At 30.6% G+C, this 26,959-nt stretch overlaps 1 long non-coding RNA gene across 2 annotated transcripts; it reads left to right on the forward strand.

Moving 5' to 3' along the window:
• Positions 1–16,095: 16,095 nt before the first annotated feature.
• On the forward strand, positions 16,096–23,039 carry LOC148613966 (uncharacterized). 2 transcript variants are annotated; one of them, XR_015923519.1, is made up of 4 exons: positions 16,114–16,467; positions 17,676–18,143; positions 20,848–20,898; positions 22,970–23,039. It is a non-coding gene; the product is annotated as an uncharacterized LOC148613966 (long non-coding RNA). The 2 variants fall into 2 exon arrangements; XR_015923517.1 differs by having other exon boundaries at positions 16,096–16,467; positions 17,676–20,898.
• Positions 23,040–26,959: the final 3,920 nt, after the last annotated feature.

Consider the following 26,959-nt stretch of genomic DNA (forward strand, 5'->3'; position numbering starts at 1 on the left):
GGCATGTAGCTCAGGCATTACTTCAGAAGTAATCGGTGCGGAATCGGGTTGCACTATTCAGAACTTTTTAAGCGGTCAAAAACTAATCGCGATCAGTAACAGACGATTCAACTTGGATTATTACATCATATGAAAATGAATCTGCAAAATCTATTTTCTTTGTTCTTATTGTTACAATAGATATAACATGGAAAAATGAATATATTTCCCTTCATTAGCTGCAAATACCAAACAATCAACTAATGTAAACGTTGTTTTGTTCACAACATCATTATCTTGGTGGAAACATATTTTTAAGTAACCTCCTAACCGAGAACCCTTTTAGGCATAAATTATTTGTGTTAATTTTCATTCTAGATATGGTATTTTTTTTGACAAATTTTGAGTTACCTAGTAAAGCGCAAGGTGGTGACTACCTTTCGGAAAATACATCTTTTGTCATGTTCCGCAAAGGTTTATTGTTTGAGGATCACTGTCTAATCATATAATTGTCATATACACTTAAGATACATTGAACATTTCGCTCAGCTATTAAAATGTTATAAGCTTGCAAACATACGAGGACAATAGAAAAATGAGCATTCAATAATATTGATGGAAATATATTGGTTTAGGCCAGATACAGAAAAAAGTTTGACTTTTTTTATCTTTCTATTAAGATTTTTTGTTAAAAAATAAAATATTTAATTTAATGCATGTATGTGCATTCAATTTATTTTGCTCACACAAAACACTTTTGGATTAAAACGACAAAGAATGGAATTCGATGATTTTGAGAAATATCTAAAAAGAACCTAAGTAATGGATAAGACAAAAAAACAGTTTTTGTCATTTTAAACTGTAGCAAAAAATCATATTTTGAAAGGTTATCACTTTTTGCAATGTGTTCTCATTAAATATTAGGGATGCATTTCTTAAGAGAAAACTAAAACAAAATTTATCACCTGCCGCCACAAGTCCGTATTTTAATATGGACGTAATACATCTTTTTTCTCAACTGCAACTTAGCTGATAATGTTGAAGTTACTTGAATGAAATTAATGAACACTGTCATCACAGAACAAAGACGTGAAACAATATTGTTACACCATTGTCATTATGGACCTAGTGAAAGTACATTTGCATAGTATAGTTATTCTTTTGTTACTTTTAACATTAAACTTTTATTGTTAATGAGCAAATAAATGCTGTTTTGCTTCATAACAAAAGCCGTGTATTTTTGTAATTAGTCTACAACCGCGTACATTTTATTACAACTTCAAGCTATTGATGGACATCTTTATTTTCTTGTCGTTTGTCGTAATAGGTAGCAATATATTGGATCCTGGCTAAACCAGACACTTAAGGACCCTTCGTACCGTATAAAATGCATTTGTAAAAACAAAAAATGTATTAACAGGAGAAAGCCCAGAAGGGGTTCAGTTTAGACAGGTTTCAGAGTATTTTACATGTAATGCTTAGATTCATATACGTTTGATGTAAAATTTGAAACCTTTTATTCGGACGTGTTTTCTCGTAAGTCCAACTACACCAAAAAACAAAAAAAAAGCCACACATTGACCATATGGCTTGCACTATTATGATAATCATATGAATCGAGTATGATATGATAATCGTATGTTTCAGATTACATATGATTATCGCATGACTATCATATGGAAATCATATGTTCTTAACAAACATCGTTGGTTACAAAGCCTAAATTAACATATGAGTATCGTATCATGTGTAAATTATCATATGTTTGTTATATATGGCACTTTTGGTCGTGCATATCACCATAACCACTCAGTAGCAATTAATATTTTTATAAAGATCTTGATTTGACACATGAATGATTATTTATACTTTTCTTTAATGAGTGCAATGCACATATAGATCAATTTTTAAACGGAGAAAAGCCTTTTTTATTTCAGTAAAATTCATAGTTTGCTGCATCTCTACAGTTAAACATAGGTCCATGGTATAAAACTTAAATAGAGTCTTAATGTGCTTATATATATATTCATGTGTCAAAGGGAATTTGAATCATCTGTTTTACAACACATAATGCTCTTCAGAATCACTGCTTTGTACAGTTGTCTTATTTAGACACATGAAATCCGGTAGTTTTTTAATCAAAACCGTGGCATATACTGTAAAATCCGAATTTATCCATGATTAATTACTGAATCAGTTTGAAGCATGTTTTCGTATTTATGGTGGTTGGTTTTCTTTTCATTTGAGACCACAGTTGATTATTCTTGAGTTGCATGTATTAGAAAAGACACCAGATTTTCCGTCATGCTTGTTTTGATTCAACTACATCTTTTTGTTCGTATTTGTTAAAGTAAGACACCTATCTCAGTGAACATGTGTTCAAGCATTAGTCGTTGAAATCAAAGAAAACTATTGTGCAGCATCAAAAGCTGGGTCTGGTCGGAACCTTTTAAGCTAGCGTTGCCATTTTTGATAATGTAACGTTTAATTACAATCTGACATGCAGCTTAACCAACAAGTTTGAAAAGAAAGCATACTTACTTCATTTTGGCACATGCTTAGTAATCTCACAGAAAAGTATATCACCACGAATATGCATATTTTAATTGTAAAACAACCAGGTTTGAACCATGTTGGTACGCATGCTAATTTGACTTCATCAAACACTTCTGTCAAGATGCTGTGTTAATCAAAAGAAGTTTCACTATGCAACTGTTATCTTTTTAACGTGTAACAATGAAGTTCGCAATCCTCTATGAACGATTTTAACAGATTCTATAGGCTGTTATCTTACATACAAATCTGCATGCGATCTTTATTTCATCAGCAGCATAAATCCTAATACTATTTAGAGGGATCAGAAAGTGCGTCTTGGTTAGTTTATCGTCTAGTCCGATTTTTGGATGACATCAATTTCAAATACGAAATCATGAATACAATGTACTTTAAAAGTTTCGTTTGCATTGTCCTAAATTTTCCTACTTCGTTTTGCTTTTAGAAAAAAAAACATTAAAACCTTTATGCCACGTACTATGTGTCAAAAGCATGATAATTAGTATATGCAGTATTGTAATGTTGTTTTGGTTACACAGCATATATTAACTAGTACAAATAGTGTCGCATTTCGTTTAATAAAGTAAGAGTTATCATCAAACACTACAGCAGTACCAAAATATATGTTAATGTAGATCAGTATAATCTTATGGTTTTGAGACAGTTAAACGGTGTGGCGAAGATTGATTGATTGTTTGTGTTTAACACCAATCAGTGATATATCGGGCGATGAAAATGAAACGGACAATAAAATGAACATAAAATTATGATGAAATGGAAAATGTGAATGGACACAAGGATGATAGGGTTGACAAATTCTGATTGCTACTTAAAAAAAATCAATGCATGGTGGTTCATTTTCTGTACGAAGAATGTAGCATCTTTCCCAACACGTTGCACCACTATAGTTTGCGGTCAGGTTTTCCGTATTATGGTCTGACGACCCCACTATCAACATGCCCGTTCCACCACCTGGGTCGCAAACCCAATTGCTCTTGGGCAGAGCCAGGGTTTTAAGCTTTATCTAGTTGCCTTTTACGGCTTCTGTTGGTCTTTTCTGTCGACAGCCGAACTCTTGAATTCACCCAGTTATTACGGTGCATAAAACGGTGACGATCAAAAATTGAATTAGTATTCCTTCGGTTTTAATTTGTACGATTTGTACGATGTTTGATATTCTTTTATTCACATATTTATCTCAATTAATTTTCAGTTCATATTCATGCTGTTTAAAGTGACTTTTGCCTTGGAAGAGTGCAACTAATGTATTGATATTTTCAATAAGTGACAATCGCCGTTGCAAGAGTTTTCAAGATTTTAGAAACACTTTAAATTTTAAACATTGTGCTTTTGTGTAGGATTTAAGTTACAATGTGGTACATCATGAAGGGTAATACAAAATTAATGAACTGGAAAACTTTCCGTATAGTCAAAAGGAAAACCCAAATAGGAAGTCCAATATCTTGGTAAAAACCGGACGGTTGGAAACCGGCACAATGGTCCTGCCTCTTTACCGGAATTTCTGATTGATAGACATTGTTACTTGAAGACACTCTAGATATGCTACGTTCATTACAAATACCCCCCCCCCCCCAAGTCTTTGAGAAGTAAGTATTGCTTTGTAGGTTACAGACGACTTTACTTTGTTTAAAATGTACTTTCATTTATATCAAGTTTGACAAAATAACTTATACCTAACATTAACAAGAATGAAATTATTATCAGAATTGTTTCCCTTTTAACGTACTTTTTGCTCGATCATTGAAATCATGGTGGAGTTTCCTCAAATAAATACATTCATATAACTAAATTATAAGCCTTTTATATATAACCATTTAGTTATTTATTATTGTTATAGTATCATTTAATACATTATTTAATTTCACATCTTTTATGTTTTTTTTTAACCTTTATTTAGTGTTAATCATTCCTGCACTTTCTCACTATGATTTAGGCAACATTCTTGGTGCGTATGAGCTGTCTTTGCTTGATGAGCGAATGTAACTTTTTGATTAAAGACATTTACTACCATTTACGTTTCATAAGCCTGATGTTTTTCCATTTGTTTAACTTGTGCAATGTCATATCAACCAAACTGATGTATGATTGATTTCATTGGTGAAATATAGGATACAGACGGAAAATAAATTGAAAAAAAACATGTTTCTGATGATGTCTTACATAAACATATAAAACAATGTTTTTTTCTGAAAAAAAACAGAACCTGCTTTGAGTTGGGATCAAGTGATCATGACGTTCGTCCGTCCAATTTTGCTTCCTTTGCCTTTTTTTATTTGTTTTTGTTTTTGTTTTTTTTAATTTTTCTTTTTATTATTATTAATTTTTTTTATTAATTCATTTATTTATTTTATATTTTGCCATATGTTTACTGGAGATGAGAGTGGTGGTATCCTTATGTGGACTTTGTACATTTCTTTTAGTATAATAACTGTTACACCAGATCTACTTTAAGCTCACTGTGTCGTTGTACATTGTTATATTATAATATTTATCATAGAGCTATACACAGAACTAATGTGTCCATCAATTGTAACCAGTTACTATACTCGAGTAATTAATTGCCTACTTACAATAGTATATGGCAGGTTCAAAAGATTTAAATGGTGCATTTTATTTGATGAAGAAGCTAGACGACCTTTTTCAGCTTTTCTTACTGTTTGAAAGGCGCGCAACTGTATTTACCAATGCATAAAATACAATTTATTTATACCTTTTAGTATCTTTATGTACACAACATAGGAGGACTATCGTCTTTATAAATGATTTATCATAGTTCTTGAGATTCTGTTATAGAAATAAAAGTTTTATACTGGATAAATATGATGCATTCCCTACTAGTGTAGAAAAAAAATAGTTCGACAACAAGCTGGTAGATACTACCTTGACTTTTTCGAAAAATACAACAACTGTTTATGTTTGTGTGTTTGCTTGTGTGTTTGTCTTTGTGTTTTTGTACATGATTTCAGTAGAAATGAGTTATGTTACTTTTAATCGATTAGTAACTGATAGTACCAAATCGTTTTTTGAAAACCATTTTGGTATAGGGTCATTACCACCTGCAGTTTGAGATTCAAATCACTTGTTCTAAAATAAATTCTTAATGAAAAATAAAATTCTTATTTTGATTGCAATCGAATAGAAAGTGAATTAGAAATATTAATTGGATTTCAAACCAACATATTATTGTAAACCCAACTTATTGTTGTCATTGAAAGGTAAATTGTCCAATAGTCAAACTACATATAAATAATTTTATCAATGAAAAAATACAATTTAATAACAAATCAGGCAAACCTTTTGAGAAAAATAAGCAATATTAATCAGTTTTGATGATGGCTTGTTTAGCGTTTATTACCAGATTCAACTTGGAAAAAGCTATTACTGACAATCGTATACACAATATTTCATTTTTCAAAGAGTAAATGTATATTAAAAATTCAACATTTATCTTTTGTATTGGTAAAAGCAACATGTATGTCCTTGATAATACTAACATTTTGGTTCTATGTTCATATGATGAATATGTCTTATCCTAATTTTGATTGGGATTCAATGCCTTGAAATCAATAACTGAATTAGTATGGGTTTATTTTAGAAAATACAGTCAGAGCAATAAAACTAAAACTAAATATTTACTGAATTACCTGTAGTAACACTACATATTTAGAATTTAAATACATAATTATGAAAATAGAACTTTTTTATTTACTATGAATAAAACACACGGTTACTTCATCCTCATTCATCAAATGTATTCAAATGTTTGCTTTGATATTTTTGTATTTAAATTATTTGAATATTTAACTAAAAAGGCGTTGTGTTTTGTGTAACGTAGACTAATTACAACATAAATTAGAATACACAGCCCGTGGCGGTTAGGTTCAAGTGTGTTTTCAGTACAACAAAGATTCGTATAATATATTCGTATTTGTGCACATAACTGTATAAAAACGTTTACGTATTGAAACACCGAACATGGTTTATTGTACAGTATGTGTTTAATTCATATTAGTGCAAACGAGGATGAAATGCTTACACTTCCTGGTTTGGAAGCTCATGAACATATGTTAATAGGAAATTCTCATTATACAAAAGCTGTATGTTTTTATTACTCAAAGAGAAATACATGTTACAACACTCATCGGACGAAATTACATTTCCGAAAAGTACATTAATATCACAAATCATCTTTTTAAGTTTCTGTTTTACTATTTTATAAGACAAACGCATTTTCTTTAATATATCTTAAAGAGAAATGAGTCCAGTTTAATTCAAATTATTTGTCTGCCTGTTTTTTAAGTTGAAATAAGTTTCATCCATTGTCTTCTATTTGAAATAAGGTACGCGTCCTTTGAATTTTACTCATAAATCAATCATTTGTTGAAAAAGAATTAGCACATTTTTGGCAAAGAATGGTAGAATAAATATTCAAGACTGATAAGATCTAGTCAAAATTCAAAAGTCAAAAGGAAAGTCCGTATAAAAATGGCAATAACAGGGGGATAACCGGAATGTTGGAAATTAAAGCAAGGATCCTGTCTTTGTACATGTATTTCCATTATGATAGGTCGGTAATATCATGTTTTATAGCATTCTACCCCATCCGCTTCAATTACGTTCTTTTTCTCCAGTATTTTTCTACTGAAATGAGCAGCATAAAATGCTATCAGTTATAATCAGTAGAATCAGTAGCCAAAACAATGCAGGAGTACAGGAGATATAAAGAAAAAATAAGTAAAAATAAAAAGTACTTAATATTATAAACATTATGTAAATCAAGGAGACGAGATTCAAAATTAGTCAAGTTTCAAAATGACATTTTCTCCTTCAGGTTGATTATCAATATGAGGCAGGTGTAACCTGTAAGAGGGCTAAGTTGAAAAATTAAATATATTTAAAAATCTTTCCTCTCTTGTCGCTGTTTTTAGTCATTTTGACTCTTCATGACACGTCTTGTCGCTTATTAGTGAAGCCGGTGTTACTTAGTGCTCGTATTTTAGCCTTTCTGGTTTGAAAATATATATGAATTTAAATAATTATTGAACACCATATAAATACGCCTTTTATTAAGAAGATACGAAAAGACCGAACTTTTTATGGGAAGCTCCTTAAGACGTGACGTCATAACAGACTGAAACCAGACTCTCAGTGCTTCCAGCTATGACTTTATTTCGCATTAAATACGTGAATACTTCGTTCACTATATTAACCTTTGTCCTTATGCACACTTTGATTTAATACCCCATTTAGTTCATTGTGATGTTAGATATATAAGATCCAATACCCTCATACGGATGTATTTTGTTTCTTTTTGTGGATTTTGGTTATTGCTGTGGATGTCATCCTGAAGGAGGTAGACCTAAGGTAAGGGACATAACTAATGAAGTCAGTGATATGTTTGTATCATATTCAATTTCACCAAAGCCTATTAAGCTTTCATTTGACACAGAAAGAAATCAGTCCATGTTACTTTGATGCTTATATGACATTGATGTCAAATGCTGAATACAAACGTTCCAGTGGTTTTTAAGAGTTGTGTCTGTTACACTAGGTCTACCTCTTTAAACATTGACTATCAAGTTACATTGAAAGAAATCAAAGTTTTACTTAAGCGAACTCTCTATTACAAATGAGAGAAGTATTTAGCAACAACGATAATCTAACCTTTTGTAAGAAATATTGTAGCATACTTTTACATAAATAAAAAGAGAATAGGGAAAACGACTAACAAATATTTTACCAAATTAAAATTTTGAATTAAAAAAACATCATAACAGCCGTAAATGTAAAGCTTTTTGAAAAGTAAGCTTCATTTATGTTTCCAATATTTACAACCACCGCCAATTTCTCACATTTTCTGCTTTCAATCAAAATTTTGCTTTACTTGTTTCTCTTTGCTATTTTTTTTTCATATTTTGGTTTTAACTTATCATCTTGAATATATCTTATTCAACTCAACTTTCTGGGTCTGCTTCCCTGAAATATATGCGTTCGTGCATTAAACATACTATAATCCATCTATCAATCATTGATTAATTCAAGGGCAACCATTAACAAAAATGAGTACGTCGCAACCAACAAAACAGTTTTGCCTTTTCTCCTAGGTATTGCTAATTGGTGTTTATTTGCTATTATTTAAAGGCAGTTTTTTTTTTTTCGTTTTAGTGTTACTTGGTACAATAGTAACAACGCACTTTGATATCATTACCATCTACTTTTTATCCAGACGAAATGTGAAACTGTTACTTTATCTTTGTTCCTCATCATTGTTATTTAAAGCTTGCAGTAAAATATACATATATTTTATCAAATATTACTAGAGATTTATTATATTCTTCATAGTTGTTGATATCCAGATTTCAAGATAAAAATCATAACATTTCTTTGGCAATTGTTTCCTTGGTCATTCTACCCTAAAGTGAACTATAATGGATCATTAGCGCGATTTTTATAGAACGTCGTGTCTCGCTTGTGCTACAGGATAACATGTGAAAATTTGCACCAATTATAAATGTAAATATATTTATCATATCAGATACTTGTTACACATAGAATTTTCTAATGTAATTATCGATGCAAGACATCTTTTTTACAGTTACAACAAATGTGTGAAATAATTCCAGGACGTCATAGTTAACGTACTAGCCAACTATTGAAATATCATCATTTCATATTATTTGTGTTTAATTTTGCTGGTAATACATGAACCAAGTCCTTCATATCTCTCATATGAATTATATTAAATTGTTACCTCGTATTTAGTTGTTTCAAATACATTAGTTGAAACCATTCAATAATTATAATGAATATCAAACATGGAAAATGTGAAGACACATCACCTTCAAAGACAGTGCAATGTTTGTATGTCTGTGATTTCACAAAAACAAACTGAAAACTGTAAAAATGATGTAAGTAAAGCCGTCAAAATAAGAATCAGCATTGTGAGTAACCCTAACCTAAACCCTAAAGTCTCTGACTTTTGGTTTTCTTTAAGAAATCAGCATACATTTGTGATTTAAAACCTAAGCATTCATAATTCCCTGACGATAAGTGTAGGGACATATGAAAACATAGATATCGTGTCTAACAAAGGGTTTACGGTCTTGACGCCTGTTTCACAGTTTCGAGATTGGTCTTTTCGTTCTGATTATTATTATTATTATTATTATTATTATTATTATTATTATTATTGGTGTTGTTGTTGGTTAAGTGTGGTAGATAGGATACATATGTATACTTGTTTAAAATTACAGTGGAAGATTGAAGACCTTATGTGTCAGTCTCTGTAAGAATCAGGCAATCGGTGAAACATGGTACAAAAAACATCATTTTGATAGTGCAATTTGACTATTTGTACTATCAGAATCCGGGACAACAGACAAGATCATGCTGGATCAGTGAGTTACAATTTCATTCAAATGCACTGAAAATGAAAATTTCAAGGGCAGACAACTCCGACAAAACCTCATTTTTCTAAGATTATATTGAAAACTTTCTACACAAAGCCAGTGAATCAGAGATCAAACAATAGTCTTTTCAAATAGAGAAAGTATTTTTGAGTGATCTTACATTGTCAGATCGTTGGAGTTTTGACGTGCATGTTTCTGATTTTTTCCGTTTTGCCTGATTCTTACAAACACTTGCACTTAATCATTGGTATTTGGATTTATGGACATATCGCACAAAAATGTCCTTTATACTAGAGCAAAGTTTTGAGCAAAGTAGTAAAGATTTTATACAAATATATGCTGCAACTCTGCTACTAAATTAAGCCATTCAAAATCATTGATCGTATGTTAACAAAGAAAAAAATGTCACTGAATGAGCTACAAATTTTGCTGTGACGTCACAAATAATAAATTGTATAGAACTAGTGCTCGTAACAGCCTCGTTTTTTCCGTGGATCTAAGATTATTCAAGGTGCATATAACTAAAACGGGAAGTATTTTGTGTAACTAAAATTCTTATCGTATCAGTACATGTTTAGTTGTTTTAATCTAAATTGATCGGGATATAGCATACTTAAGTAGTGTTTTAACAGAACATAGAAACCTACAAAATGAAAGATGCAGAGCAATTCAATATAAAAAAATAAAATGAAAAATAAAAATTTGGAACCATTTGCTTTAAAAACCGTTGATGGTATTCACTTAAATTCTTTTTCTTTCTTTTGTTAGTGGGAAAGTGTCGTGTTTGCCTTTTCCTAAATATGTTGTTAAACCTAACGACATGTCATGCCACACACAGCCAATAATCAATAAACCACATTCACACATGTTTGTCATGCGTGGTCTAGGCTTCTGTATCCATGACGTGATTAATTTAAAAAAACAGCATGGTCCCATTGTGCGATGGAACGTACAGTGAAAAGATTTTCTTTCCCGTTTGATGACGATTTCAAGCTAACAGTATGATGGGAAAATTACAAGACCTAGATTTGATGTGAATACGATGAATAAGGTAAACGAGAAAACTGTATCCTTTGTTTCAATTGTGTTTTAGATGCATTTATTACTTAAGAAGTAAATGTTTCAAACTATCTTTACAAATGAAAAATCACCAAAGGTGTAAAAGTGTAGCAACCGAAATGCGTAACTAGTGGAAGACAAATAATAATACTTTTATACGACATGGACCGACACAAAATACGATTCAAACGTTGAAAACCGAATGGCCTTAGTAAAACATATAAAGAATCCCCAATTACACTTCTATTTAAAGCGCTATATAAGCCATTATTGTAAAATAAATGATTCACCTAGTGGGACTAAAAACGTGAAAAATATGGAAAGGCACAGAGACGACCTGATCGTAAATGTTCCGTATTAGCAAGTGATGCAAATTATCAGTTTGTACATTCAATTCCATGACTTTCTACTGTTTCCATCAATGACCTTAAATTTGCAGAACATTGAACTCAAACACTGTAGACTTTTAAATCCTTTGATTATAGAGTGTATAGAGAGCCGCTTTTAATATTGGTTAACTAGTAAAATGTAAAAATACGGATCAAACGTTAAAAACGGAAAGGTTATAGCAAAAAATATAAAGTCACCATTACACTTGTATTTAAAGCATTGTAGAAGCTATTATTGTAATATTGAAAAATATTCACCTAGTATGAGTAAAAACGTAAAAAATATGGAGAGGCACAGAGACGACCTGCACCAATATGTTCCCTATTTACCAGTGATGCAAATGATCAGTTTAATGCATTTAATTCTATGCCTTTCCAACGATACACCTCCAATTTGCAAAAAAGGGAACGCAAACACTGTAGCCTTCTAAAATCCCTGGATTATAGATAGCAGAGAAGCACTGTTAATATTGATAAAATAGTAGTTTCAGTACTTTTGTTATGGAAATTACCTATTTTGAAAATGAGTTATATCTCAGCATACTTATCATGACCTACACAAGCAACATTTTGACAACATCATACAAATTTTACCCAGTTTTTTTAATATTATTATTATTATTGTTATTTAGGTTCATCCTGTTCGTTTGTCTGTGAGATTTGTCGATATGCTTTTGGTAACACCAATGCCTTATTTTTCGTTGCGTTTAAAAATATTCTGTGATTTCATTCGGTAAAAATGGCCTATGCACTAAATGACATGCAGTTTTTAATTTCAACATTTCATTATTTTCTTCAATTCAAAAGATATGAGTTACTTCATACCTCTGTCCTTCACAATACTCAACACGCGTAAAAAAGTACATTTAGTTCTCATTTTCTTCTAAAAACGGAAACACATAAAGGGATTACTGACATTTGGTAGGAATGTTTAGTGCTATCAGCATGGAATACAGTGCAATTGTCAAATTATATCATTCTTAATAAATGATAACATGTATTTATGGATTTTAATCCATGCCTCTGATTCTATTCTGATTTATAATAAACTCAGCCAGAGATTTGTAGATGTTCATATCTGTGTTTTTTTTTCTTTACAATAAATAATAATGCAGCGTTTTGTACACGGTGTAACTAAGTTTGCCATGTGTCATCAAAAAGATGTTGACACTAAATGTTTGATAGAAGCTTGCATATGAAGAATTGCTGACGCAGTTTACGATAGAAATTGAAAAAAAAAATCCTGGTTGAACTTAGTCAAAAAGTTCTGCTTAATAAAAACCATAGAAGGAGATTCATCAAAATGTTTTTAAAATGAAATACAGTGCTTTTTCCCCTTATTTTATTATGTGATTAAAGAGGTAAATGTGGGGTAAGGGCCACAACTCCTATTAATTATCGGAACGCTTGTATTCAGCGTTTTACATAAATCTCATGTAAGCATCAAAATAACTTGGATTGATTTTATTCTGTTTCGAATGAAAGCTTGAAAGGCTTTGGTGAAATTGATTTTGATACAAACATATCTCTGATTTCAAGAATTATGTCCCTTACTCTAGGTCTACCTCCTTAAGTCCATGCCTAAAACTTTCCTCATATTTCATTACTTAATCACATTACCTTATATTTTATCAAAACTGGAATGAAAAAATGCGCCGAATCTTTCCGATTCAGAATGCATATCAATGCAGAAAACACATCAACTATCAAAATCAAGAAATGAAATCATATACTTTAATATTGTTTGTGGGCTACCAATTTTCGTGGTTTTCGTGGCTAGGCCACACCATAAAATTTGGTTCCCATTGAAAATGAGAATCCAAATGATGTGTATGATGACAACTTCAAAACCACGTATTCAATAATCCACGAACTTGTGTTTCTTCTCTGTACCACGAAAATTGGTACACACGAATTCAAGTATTTTCACAGTACGTGTACAATACATGCAAAAACAATCAGTGCATAACCAATAAGTCTTTGCCTTTTCCTGTAAAAATGACCCATTCATAAGAAATGGAATACAAAGAGTTTTGTAAACACATAGAATAACAAAAATATGCATACACCGATATACATTTTATTTTTGAATGATAGACTAAGAAATAAGTATAATGCATTCATTTTTTATGATGTGTGTGTGTGTGTGTGTGTGTTCGCGTTCGTGCATGCGTGTGTGCGTGCTTATTGAAGGACTTAATTTTTTTTCTTTCACAAAATCATGCACAATATTGACTAATCACAATTTAATAGTCTCGTAGGTATTGAAATGTTCGAGGTATCTATACATTACCCAACTGTGGTCTAAAAATAACCTTATTGAATATTTAATTACTATTGATTACTTTATAACATGTTGGTCATCCAACCTCTTCAACATATCATTGTAGCAATTAGTTTTTCTTGTCATTTCGGAATTAAAATGTTTCGGAACAATAATTTTTTTCTAAATCATAAATTGAAGCTGCTCAATGATCAAAAATATTGTTATGTCTAAATAAAGACATATATTTTTCTTATTGCCAAAATTCAACACAAAGCTTCACACTACCAGGAAATAGAACAAATATTTATTTTTTAAAATTAATCTACAATGCCATTTACCATTGGATTGAATAAGTATATAACATAAAAGTATTCCATATTCATCCATAAATAATGCAGACTTTTGTGTCCTTTACACATGTCGTTTGGAGTAATCACAAATCATCAGCAATTGAACCATATAAATAGGAATATTAAGATCCCAAAAAAAATAATACCTGTGCACAATAAGAACTAAACCCCAAACATATCAACAATTGACACGTCGAGAATTAGGAAAATCTACCATGTGCTATACGAGGAATGATGCCTCTGTGCTTAGGGAATAGCATTTCGTAACAATGACAATATCGGAAACTGGAGAGGAGAATGTTAAGTGACACATTAACACTACAATAAGAAATAAGAACTTCCGAATCAAAAGTAAACCCATATACTAAACGTACTTCGGGAAAAAATAAATATCAAACGACGATTGATATAAATGCAATATCATAAACTAGATTTTGGTAAAGGAACGTCTATCTATGACGATGAATTCAAAATATCAACCTTCTTTTTTTAGAGGTTTTTTTTTAGACAAATAAGGCATGTCAATTTTGGTTTCAAACAGCTTCCATTAACTTTGAAGCGTTAATTATTTTGGATGATATCGAATATTTGTCCGTCCCTGTAATCACAAGATTATTATTGCTCTAAGCATGGCTGTCGTAAATGATAAATAATAGGAAACGCATAGTAACATCTTTGCACATACATATCATTTTTTACGTGCATGTACTCCACTAAAAGGTCAAATGAGACCCTGTTTTTTTCTCGCTTAATTAAAAGGTATATTGCACATTACAGATGGTCAAATCCTTATTAGCATCTGCATCTTCAAAAATGTTTTACAAGATGTTGCCATGGAGCATAAGCGAGTGTTAAATGTATAATGAATGAATTGAAAATACTGACAATATCATGGTATAACTTTTACATCTACACCTTTTATACTGCACATGCTGAACTTTAGGGGAGACAATATTTACGAAATTGACAGTTACTTTAGCTGTTGTAAACTTTTTAATGACTTTTGTGATGTTCATGAAGACAACATACTTTATTTTATAACTTATTTGGATCGTTTTGAGATATGAATATAAGTTATTTTATATTACGGTAATAATTTTGTACATCTTAGGATTTTACAGATAACAATGTAAAATTTGAATGTTGTGATTTAAGACATCTGGACAAATTCATCAACCTCATTTTTCGCTCTTGTTGTTTAACACAAAAAAAATGTACATTTTGTTCCTAAACATTCTAAACAAAAAAGGTAAAACGTGCAGTCATGGTGCTTCTTCTATCAAAATGCAAATTGTGTCAGAATGACACAGCATTTTTTCTTTTTCTATTATTTATAGCTGTAAGTTTTAGATTTTTAAGGTAAGTAGCTACGAAATTAACATTTTTTTGTACTTTAAGGAAAGTAAAATAGATATTTCAGTTGTTTAACTGTAGAAATGTTTTAAACAAATACAAAAGAGGATAAAAACAGAATAAAAATGAAAGGGCTTCAGTTCATAGAAACCATGCAACATCCGTGACGTGTTGAATGCGGTTAGAATAGCCTATAAAATCCAGAACAGACTTAACCAAACAACAACAAAATAAAGAAATTCACGAAAGAAATAGAATACATTGCCCCAAAAAATTAAAAGGTAAAGCAAATCACAGATAGACTCATTTGGGGTTATGCTCCACCCCAGAATTTAACCATTATCATGCTACAGGCTGTAGTTCATTATTCCCTTCTGATACATGTATTGGTGATTTTGCTTTGTTTCATTATTCACCAAGCGGTCCTCTCTTGTCAAGGCTCTGTTTTTAGTATTGGATTTATCATAATCTCCACATTTCGATTTCGCTATATTGTATATCATGTAGGGAATATTATGTGCTATCGATCATGTTGCCTAATGACATGTAAATGAAATTCAGCACGTATATGCAACATCCTACACTGAATCATAAAAATTCAGATTTAGCTTCCGCTTAATAGAAAATGCAAATAAATGTCTGACCATTATTGAACCTATCAAGCTTTATCTTACGGAAAATAAGGTTAATCTTTCTTTCATATTATTCATGATAAGTGATTTATTTTATCCCGCTAGCAGATTAAAACGCTTTTGCAAATTCACAAATTATTCTTTCTAAATTTTACTCTCATCCCTAAAGACGTACAAGCAAAGATATTTCATACAGTGGAATGGAATACGAATTCGATATTCGAATTTTCGAAAGAAATGTTTTATTTTAGTTTTCATGTGCGAAAAACAAATCGAATAGTTGGATATACTTAATCATGTAGTTTGCATTTATTCAGTTTGCAAAATGGCAAAGAAATATACATCAAAGAATATGCATATAATGTCAAAAAAAAGGTGTGGAATGTTGTGACTATTGGTAAGGAATACCACAAAATTATGTCAAAAACAGTTGAACAAACTTCGTAATTCATCAAGGTATGTATGAAAAATACTGTTTAATATTATAATCTTAAGCAGTATATATTTGAAAACCACAGCCCTTAAGTCTGCAGTGTATTATTTTCGGTTCCAATTAAATTCTCCTGAAATTGAAAGCGTCGAGTGTACGCGCTTGTAATTTTTGTTACAAATACAATAACCTTAACAAATGTGAAAATAGTTATTTGATTAGTATTTAACTTACAGATTAATTATACATTGCGTAATCGTTTGTTTTTGTCTTTGTTTCGCTTTTTTGTTTAATTTTGTTTTGTTTTGGTTTTGTTCTTGTTATTTGTTCTTCGTTTCGTTTCGTTTTGTTTTGTTTTGTTTTGTTTTTTTTGTTTTTTTGTTTTTTGTTTTTGTTTTGTTTTGTTTTGTTTTGTTTTGTTTTGTTTTGTTTTTTTTTTTTTGTTTTGTTTTGTTTTTTAGGAACCTTAAGGAAATTTCATGTTAATATTAACTAGGTTAATGATTATTGAAATTTGTAATGTGTAAGGGCTTATCTTTATCTTCAAAGTTAGAAGTATTACGTAAATTGGAAATTTTATATCATTTTAGCGGATGGGTTTTCTAAATCATTATTAAACTTAATATCCAACAAATAGTATTAACAATGCCGAGTTGATAAATACTCTTAGCTTTGGAGATAATAGTTTACATATAAAAGAAATAAATCTATGTTTTATTTGTATAGCCTGATTGCCACGCATTGAATGGTATAGATAACATAACGTCATTGACATTAATCAACGTTAATTTTTATTTAAAACTATTTTTTCAATTTCTGTTTTTATACACGCCTCATTAAAGGCGCGCGGCGTTAAAGTAACAACTGTTTGGGAAAAACGCATCGAATATAACATTGTTTGAACAGATACTAATCATAGAATATTTTGATAGATATGCAATAATAAAATGATGATTGCACATAAAAATTATCAAAACAACACATACTGTTAAAAACACAACACATCCATACCATGAATTGAATATTGATTTCAAGCCATGATATTTTAATATTTTTTTTCATTCCGTTAAATAAGTCACTAAAACCTAAATGCAAAAGAAAAATATTAGTCTGATATGTTTGTACTGCATGCACAGGCAAAAGTAGAAATCAAGACAAATCGCAAAATAATCAAATCGCTGACAATAAATTATGTTTATAAATAATTTTAAAATGTTAACGGTGTATTTTTCAGTGTGGAGAACAATAAAGATTGCCTGATATTCAGAAGAAATGACACAAAAATAGTTGGTCAGAAGTATATCGTTATCAGTATGGAATACATGATTACTGCCTTAAATAAAAAAAAACTTAGTTGAGTTTCCACAAAAAGATATTTGATGACCTGTTATCGTTTTACAACTAATGACATTAACAGACGTTTTATTTTCGATTTTTTTTTGTCAACTGGTAAATATTATTTGAACATCTAAAAAGACAATTTACGGATAAGTATGGTAACTCGCAACTTTACATAAAAGAGCTTCTTAACTGTTTTATGGTCAGACACAAAAGCAAATTATACGGCCAGCAGAGGATTAATAATAACCAACACAATTCTTTTTTTTTATGTTGCAAATACTGACAATTAAGTCATGTGGCAGTTTTTAAAAATCAGAGCAAATTTCTAATTACATTTTGAAGAAAAAGAATCACTTTCAAGGTATTTTATGATAACCTAATTGTGACAAAAAACAAGCTTGGTTTTTACTTTCTACGATTATAATGAATGTGTTACAAAATTGTAGTCTTACAAAACATTCCCGAATGATGTAAAATAAGATTGTTCTGTTATTAAACAGCTTCATGCTTTTGACAAAACAATTTGAAGTATCATCTTTCTGTTATATCTATGCATAAAACCGATAAGGATCACCGCATTTAAGTGTTAATTTGATTATTTGTAAAATATTCCATTTAGTCCTGCATGAACTAAAACATATGATATTAAGATACCTTTGTTTTATAAGATATAGAACATAACTACAGAATATAGTACTGGAAAGGGAAATATCCTTCAAATCCTATGGTATAACTTATGAATGATACTAATCTATTTAAACGTGTGACTATTATTTTGTAAAAATCACCATTAAAATCCAATCAGTTCATACCGCGTTTAAACTACAAGGTCAATTAGCTTCTCACGAGTTTTTGGTACGCTTCATTTCATTTAATAATCATATAATCATTTAGTGACAATAATATTAGACGTTAAGCGTTAAAGAAACGATACTGATGGGGTCAAAAATGAGTTAACGAAAGTTTCAAATGCGTCTTCCACCTGCCCCTTTTAAGTTAAGCATTAAAATCACATTAAGTCATATCTCACAATTTAACTTCAGTTTATCATAATAATTTTCAACTTTGAACATATCATGCCATGAACAGAAGAAAAAAGATATTACGGTTTCATCAATTGTTAATAGATATATTAAATTTATGCGAGCAAAATAGATCGTTTCTTTTTAGTTTTGCTTCGGATCGATACATGCATAGATAATTCATACCATTGGTCAATTACAACTGTTTTTGACTAATTTATTCAACAAGCTTATTACAAAGTCAGCTCCAGTGGCAAATCGTATAATGTGGGATAGGAGATAAATTAATTATTGTTAAGTCGACACCGGCAAACACAAATCACAAAACATGTGAGCGACCAGTATACCATTTACTTTCAAGAAGCAAAAGTAGATGCATAAACAATGAAATTATGAGGGTTGCAGATTTTTTTTTATTATAGTAGTCAAAAAGAACTACGAAATAATTGTTCGTACTATGTAAAATTTTTATTATGGAAGAGGTTTGTATTTTTGTAAACCATCCTCACTGCTGAGGAAAGCCTTGTGAAAGTTAAATATCTGAATTTTATGAAAGTTTGAACTACATAACGTATAGACGAAATACAAACTTGTTTGTTTGTTTGTTTGTTGGGGTTTAACGCCCGAGCAGCAATATTTCAGCTATATTCAGACAATGAACATGAAATGGATGATAAAATGAACATGAAACGAAAAAAAAGGATGGGTCACAAGGATAATAGGGTCGATGAATTTTGATTGCCACTGGAAAAAGGGGGATGGGTAAGGTCGGGCAATTTAGCCTCCTGTGGCGGAGCGCAAAGGTTCCTACTCCTATCGAATACCACAGCAGGGTTCTTTAACGTGCGAGGAACGTGGCATCTTTCCCAACACGGTGCACCACTATGGTTTGCGGTCAGGTTTTCCGTATTATAGCCTGACAACCCCAGCATGTAACACGCCAGGGGTACCCCATTCCACCACCTGGGGCACACATCCCAGTTGCTCTGTGGGCAGAGCGCCTAGCCCCCGGCTAGGTTTCTGAGCACTATTTAGTCGCCTTTTACGACAAGCTTAGCGCTGCTGCAGGCCTATTCTTTTAACACCCGGACCTGCACGGGGCCGAAATACAAACTGACATAACAACAATTCAATTACATTATTTCAATCCTTTAATTCAATAATCAGTGAAATAATTAACATTTTCCTAGTCATGTTAAAGTTTGAATATGCGTTTGCAAGTGTGCAATACTTTTTTACAAATGTGAACTTATCGTAATAACAGAGAACGGATCTTACGAAAAACATTCCGATATTGTAGAATTAAATTTACGTCAATTTTGACACAATCGGTACATACACGGCCAATCCCGGCTATGCTCGAAATCAACGAGATTGGCCGAGAAGTTGCGATTGATTTTGACAAAGACAGAATTCACGAATATTTCTCAACGTGACTAGAACCTGATGAAAAGCATATAGAGCTGAACACTAACCATTCAAAGGGAGCAAAAGGAAGAATAATTGATTATTCTTTACTTAGCATTCAGTTTCTTTTTTTGTACAAATAATGGAGTCTGACGATGCATAATTCATGTTTTCAAGACTGAAACTATAAACCATATTATAAATTAAAGATAGAGATCTCAGAACTTGTAAATATATACAAAGGAAGACCATTAACAACTACTGAGAATAGGAACTGACAAAGAATAAACCATATAATAGCATCCAGTTTTTTATATAGCCATTTAACACTTTGCATGTAAGAGAGGATTTATATGGTGATATCAAGGATATCATAGCATTCATTTTACTTTATGGTTAATATGTCTTTTATCATACATTGCATTGTCATATTAGTAGATTTACTGCTTTAATGGGGTTTTGAAATTCAAGAGGCTATAACAAATACAAGTATGTGGTTAAGGCATCAAATACATTATATTTGGGGTTTTTCGTCATGTAAATACTATCTTGTGGTTTTTTTTAAGCTTTAGTGTTTGTCTTCATTTATATATAATTTAGTCTTGATGCAATATTACAACAGATGGTATTTTACAGTCCAGCATGCCATTTCAAATGGCCATTAAAGTCATCAACGCATACACTTATGTAAGTATTTAATTCAAACAATTGTATGTGTTATGAATTATATCTAGAAAACAATTTGAAAACAATTTTGTAAAACAATACATCTTTTCATGATATCTTTATTCTAAAGGGCCTTCCCTACATGTTTCATTACAGTCAGTAGCAAAAACTCCAGACCAAAGATAATTGGTGTGACACTATTTCTAATGATACCATATTAATACCACATTCCGAACACCTATAAAATTACATATTTAGATTATTGCCAATGCGAATCAATGTTCAGACAATTCCGTGTTCTGTTATTCATTTTGACAATAGTGTAAATTATCTGAAAAACGTTTTATGTTAGAATAAATATTTGAAAAATAAAAAGACATACGTGTATGTTTCAAATAACAAAATTAAAATAGAGGACAAAATTATGAAAAATACAAAGCCGATACATTTATGAAGCTAACGAAGAACAAGTCATGCACACACCAACCGGACAAAATAGAGTCAAAAATAAAAGTGTTGATCAGATATGATTTTGAAAAAAAAACATAAATGTAAACTCCCATTTTTCAGAGGCGATCAGTGCAAGAGATGATGATAATCAACATTAATTAAATAATGTTTTCTTGTATAAAGTATCAGATAATTAATGACTCTGACTGTCAAAAGGCACTAAAAGAAATCCGAGTGGACTAAGTTCATGTAGTTTAAGAATTGACAAAATTATGATTAAAACTCCGATTAAAGGATAGTAACATACTTTGGTATATGATTTTGTACCTTATGGGAAAACTAAAATCGTTAAATATTTTTTTTTCTAATTAGAACACTTTTAGAAATTGGAATTTACCACGGTAAACTTTGAATTCACTTTGAGTATCACCATTAAAGCTAAATTATATGGTTAATTTTATTAGTAACACAGGTAAACAATGCATTGAAACTGTTATCCTGGCTGCCAAATAATTTAGTCTTAAATACGTTTTGTTGTTTATTTATGGTTTGGTTGACAACGTTCTTACTGTATATTCACAATTTAGATTTAATGGATTAAGATAAAACGCCAATCATGAAAGTAATCATTTAATATATCTATATTGAATAATTTCCATAAGTAATTTTCTCCATATTTTCCATGTATACTTTTTTATCAAAAGACCGTATATGATATCTTCAAGTACAATTTAAGGATATATTAACAAACACATATTATGCTAATCAATGAATAAATTTGAATTAATTTTATGAATGAAATAATATAGTAATGCAAAATTTGTAATGTAAAATAGCAAAGAAAAGGTTGAATTTATATACATAATTTAAAATATACTCATCTCAAGTTTCATCGTATATTGATAAATATAGCATGCTACACATTAGTATTATATTGTGTTTAAATTTTAAAAAAAATATATATAAACATGTGTAAGGCAGAGGTGTTATTTTCAGTACGATCAATAACAAAACGACACACATCTCAGTCATCATAAGGATGTCGCTTCTCTATTTAAAAATAACAAAGATTTCAAAGAGTTGTGAAATCTTTTAAGATCTTTCACGCTTGAACAATATAAGAACAAAAATAGTTGTTTAGTATGTTCAATATTTAGGTATATGCATTTGCTATTATCACGAGAAAAGGATTTTTCCTGAATTTTCATAAGGTTTGTGTTACTAGGTTTTATGTGTTCAAAACCCGAATAAATAGCAAGGATTTCTAAAAAAAAAACTTCTAAAATAACATTTGAAAGTGTAAAATTTTTCATAAATGGAATGATGAAAACAAGAGAGGGGATCAGTGGGCACAGAAATTTCAATGCTATAAATTCAGCAAACATGAGCGAACGTCCTTTAAAAACATTTTTTTATTATATGATTCCAAAAAGTGTAGAATTGCATATTTTTTATGAGTATTGGTTTCCGTTATAATTAGCTTAACTTTTGAAATGATTGGTTTCTGACAGGTCTTGTAATATTTAAGATATGAAATCAGTTTTTTAATTTTTGTTTGTTTGTTTATTCTGTTGGTTACATTTTAAATCTGAATCTTTGGTAGAAATAATAAAGTAAAATTATTAAACATTCTATTTTTCAGGAATCACACTCATACAAATATTTTTACAATTTTATCTGAATAACATGGCAAATAAAATACAGGTACAATATGTGTATTGCATTTTAATACCCCAACTATTCAGTTTGATTACTAGACCAATTGTCTTCCGTTTAGATGAAAAAATGTTAAACTTGATAATTGCAATGATTGGTTATTATCGCCTTTTCATCTTTAAAATTAAAGTAATAATAAGCTCTCTAATATGTGTACACAATAAAGATATCTACCCCTAAGCATAATTGTGCATTTATTTCTATTATTTCTGTATTTCTTCGTAAAAATCTAGTCGCACAATAATGATTTGGACAGCAATTATCTGACAGAATCAAAACTGTCTTAACTCTTACCCTGATATGAATATATCTATTGACCGAATACTAAATATGTCCGAACTCTTACCCTGATATGAATATTTCTATTGACTGAATACTAAATGAATATATCATATTCTTTTCACAAAAGTATATGATTTACAATTCAAAATGTAACAGTAAACAGTAAAAAAGTTTCCCCTTTGTACCGATTCTTTCATTGACAAAAATGCGTGCTTTAGTATGGTTTTGTATTAGACTTGAAATGATTCAGTGAAAGGGGAGTAATCCATAATATATTCTATACAATCCAATTTACTCACAGATCAAACATCGTGTTGTAAGAAATTACACGCTTCCTTTGGTTCATTTGTTTTCAAAATAAATTTTAAAGAAATGAATGCACATTATTACTTGCCTTAAGAACATTTCGCATTTGTCTATAATTTTAGAGCAAATACAAATGGAATATAAAAGGAAATAAATAGGAGAGTCAATTCCATGAATAAGTATTTCAAAGGACTGTAACAACACATGAGAAACATACTAAATATAATGTCTAGACAAAAAGAAAAAAGAAATGGAAACTGAGAGGAAATTGATTTGAAAGAGTAATCAAGGGAACAAACAAAGATTCTGGCAGATATAAAAATATAAGCCACGGATAAAAAACAGACAGGAAAAGCAGGCACACACAACTGGGAACATGAAATAACAAATATCACACGTACAAGGAAAAAAAAGCTAATGAGCAACTCGGACAAAAACTGGGGGTATGGACAAGATGCACCGGTAGACTCAGCGTCTTCAAGACTTAAAAATAAAACTTCTGTAGTGATGTTTATATTGTGGTAGCAACATATTCCTGTTCAAAAAGCCTCGTTGTAAGAAGTCTAGAATGGGTCATAAAGTTTGCGTAGATACAGCAAGCTCCGGCATAACGAATGCCTTGTGATATGAAAACTCCATGCGCAAATCCTGATTGATTGATAGACTGATTCATGTTAAACGCCCAAACAGCATTATTTCATCTATATCCAGGTGATGAACATAAAATGGGTGATAAAGTGAACATCAATTGATGATGAAATGAAAAATACGATGGGACACAATGATAGTAGTTTTGACTAACATTGATTGCGACTGGAAATATAGAGGGAGCGTAAGGTCGGCAATCTAGCCTCCTGTGGCGGAGCACAAAAGTTTCTACGCCTATAGAATACTAGAACACAGAATTTTTAACGTGCATCACATTTCATTACTATGATTTGCGGTCAGATTTTCCGTATTATGGTTTATCCCATTTCACCGCCTGGGGGGCACAAAAACCAGTTGTTCTGTAGACAGAACACCCTGGCCCCCGGCCAGCGTTCTGAACACTCACAAATTAATCGCCTTTTACGACAAGCTTAGCGCAGCTGTGGGCCTATTCGTCAGACACCGCACGGGATCGTAGATCTTGATGGAAAAAAATAAAAGGAAAGTTGACAACATGGAATGGGAAGTCATCGCTTTTGTCATTTAGTATTGTCATACATTTTCTATTACCATCAATCGTTTAGTGTACCTCATGATATAAGGCTTACATCATAGTCACTGCAATGTTTTTATCTGTTTCTTAAAGGTAGATGCAATGTATAAAATCCCCGAAACTAGTATTGTTTAATACGTCATCTTCATTGCGAAAACTGAATCAGTGATTAATTTGTACAGTTTAACATTTTCCTTAAAAAAAACAAAACAAACAGAAAAGGAAACTTGTATTTTCCCTGTTCACTTTTAAAACAGATTGTTTTTTTTTATTCTATAAATGATAACAACATTCAATGTTCCATCATTAAAAGAAAAATCTTATAAGGCGTGAAAGTCATGTAAGGCGTCACAAATTGCCTTGGGATATTTTACCTAAAGACGGCTGTTGCTAAGAAGGAAAAAGTAAAGTTTCTATCTCAAAATCTGGTCATTAAAATATGACGTATCTCATTTCATATCTAGAGTTTTTAATAAAAACCTGTTATGATGTTATGATAACGATTTATTACATTAATAGTAAGCTTTAAGTAACAATGATATGACACAATGATAATGCATCGGTTTCGTATAACGTCTGGTTCTCTAATGCTGAGCTCTGAAGATGCTGGTGATAACACATCTTAAGGTCACTGGTTAACACATGAAGTCGAACCAGTAAACGTTGGAACTTTATGATTATTGCCTCAAATCGAATCGTCACTTTAAGCACACAACATATGCTCAGATGTTTTTTATGTTTTTGTTTTTTTTCTTTTTTGCATAAGACACCTTCTATGAGTCATATTCTTTGTCTTTATTTCATCTTCACACAAATGTTACTTGAACATATTTTTAGTTCGTCAGTTACATATAGTGTTTAAAACAATTTGAATAGAATTGGATATAATAAACTAATTGTTAAATTAGGGCACTTATAAGATTCAAAATCGGCACTGGTCTGATAAAAAACTAGATAATAATAAAATTCTCAACGACGAACAAAAAACACAATATGTTAACTGAACATTGATATATACTCATTTGCTCGTTTTGTTTTTGTTTTTGTTTTTTTTTATTTTGTTTTTGTTTTGTTTTGTTTTGTTTTTTGTTTTTTTTTGTTGTGTTTTGTTTTCTCTTCTTTTTTTTGGTTTTTTGTTCGTATCTGTCTTTTGTTTTTGGGGTTTTTTTTGGTTTTTTTGTTGTTGTTGTTTTTTTGTTTTTTTGTTTTTGTTTTTTTGTTGTTTTTTTTTTTATTATTATTTTTTTATTATTACTATTTCATTGTCAATTAATTTGTTCATATTGCGTTACAAAACAATAAATACATATTTTTAATCACGTATCAACATAAATACTTTAAACATATTTTCATGTCATTTCAATAGATGGATCAGTCTGTCTTAGCCATATTGTTATTTTTGTAATGGCACTTAGCCACTTCTGTTGAAACCCATAAACCACTAAACACGAAATTGCTGAGGTCTGCTTTCTTTTACGAAAGGTATTAAAAAATCGTTAAAATAAATACAGCAATTGACATAAATTGTAATTATAAAACTCTTACTTTATCATGGGTAGCTATGTATTGTTTTGTTTGTTTATTTACACCTCACTGTAATAATTAGACTGAATGTTTGGCAGTTTTAACACTTTATCTAATACATATAACGCAAAATACAGTCAAAGTTTATGTACTTGATTTTTAAACCACAAACAAAAGACGATGCCTAATAAAAGACATAATAATAGTTTATAGCTGTCATCTCAAAGCACGGTGTAAAACACATCATGTCAAAGCAGCATTGTATTCTGTAGTTTTACTAACATATTTTACAAAGTTGTGAGGTTTTATATCATAGATGGACACTTTATTAATCTCTATGTTTCCTTGTAGCAATTAATTATAACAGTTTACAAGTTATCTGAAAATTTAATATAATGCTATGTCTTTGCAAAAACTTTTTTTTTGTTAAGTAGCAGTCTTTCTAAAAATCAGACAGAAGGTGATTCATGCATGTAAACAAAAACCGAATTCAGTTTTACGTCTTGTTCAGAAAGAGTTACTGCTGATCATATTACCAGTCTTAGTTTTTCATTTGGTTGTTGCGCTTTTGATAGAAAAAATATATAGCTTGTACTAGAATTG

The sequence above is a fragment of the Perna viridis genome, chromosome 6 (assembly GCF_037379345.1).
Source record: "Perna viridis isolate PV_CMFRI_1.1 ecotype Kerala chromosome 6, ASM3737934v1, whole genome shotgun sequence".
Lineage (NCBI taxonomy): Eukaryota > Metazoa > Mollusca > Bivalvia > Mytilida > Mytilidae > Perna > Perna viridis.